We start from the raw sequence: 1215 nt of genomic DNA on the forward strand, positions 1-1215 counted from the left end.
GTGTGTGTGTCTGGTGTGTTTCTGTGTGTGTTTGTATGTGTGTCTGTGTGTCTGTGTGTGTGTCTCTCTGTGTGTTTGTCTCTGTGTGTATCTCTGTGTGTGTGTCTCTCTCTATCTGTGTGAGTGTGTGTGTGTTTCTTTGTGTGTGTCTCTCTGTGTGTCTGTGTGTGTGTCTGTGTGTGTCTGTGTGTGTGTCTGTGTGTGTCTGTGTGTGTCTGTGTGTGTTTGTATGTGTTGTGTGTGTGTCTGTGTGTGTCTGTGTGTGTGTCTGTGTGTGTGTCTGTGTGTGTGTCTCTGTGTGTGTCTCTCTCTCTATGTGTGTGAGTGTGTGTGTGTTTCTTTGTGTGTGTCTCTCTGTGTGTGTGTCTCTGTGTGTGTGTCTCTGTGTGTGTCTCTGTGTGTGTCTCTCTCTATGTGTGTGAGTGTGTGTGTGTTTCTTTGTGTGTGTCTCTCTGTGTGTCTCTGTGTGTGTCTGTGTGTGTGTGTCTCTCTGTGTGTGTCTCGCTGTGTGTCTGTGTGTGTGTGTCTGTGTGTGTGTGTCTCTGTGTGTGTGTCTGGCTGTCTGTGTGTGTCTGTGTCTGTCTGTGTGTGTGTGTCTCTGTGTGTGTGTGTCTCTGTGTGTGTGTCTGGTGTAATCGGTTTCTTGTTGTTAATTTAGGAAAGTTTCTCCGCACTTTTTCCTCCCGATAATGTTGTGATCGAAACGTCGTACTTTCTTTTATTTTATTTACTATCAGTATTTTTCTATCAACGTGACCTTAACGAAATTCGTAGGTGCACTTGCCCGGAGTGTCTGGTACAGGCTACACGGGGGATCTTTGTCTTTGTGGGAAACGGTGAGTGTGGTAATGGCTGTGTGAGTATGTTAGTGTGTTAATGACAGTGTAAGTGTGTTATTGACTGAGTGAGTGTGTGAGTGTGTTAATGGCTGTGTGAGTATGTGAGTGTGTTGATGGCTGTGTGAGTGTGTGTGTTAATGACTGTGTGAGTGTGTGTGTTAATGACTGTGTGAGTGTGTGTGTTCATGACTGTGTGAGTGTGTGAGTGTGTTAATGACTGTGTGAGTGTGTTAGTGTGTTAATGACAGTGTGAGTGTGTGAGTGTGTTAATGACAGTGTGAGTATGTGAGTGTGTTAATGGTTGTGTGAGTGTGTGAGTGTGTTAATGGCTGTGTGAGTGTGTGAGTGTGTTAATGACTGTGTGAGTGTGTGAGTG

The sequence above is a fragment of the Lethenteron reissneri genome, unplaced genomic scaffold (assembly GCF_015708825.2).
Source record: "Lethenteron reissneri isolate LAM-NWPU_2019-01 unplaced genomic scaffold, ASM1570882v1 scaffold_1638, whole genome shotgun sequence".
Lineage (NCBI taxonomy): Eukaryota > Metazoa > Chordata > Hyperoartia > Petromyzontiformes > Petromyzontidae > Lethenteron > Lethenteron reissneri.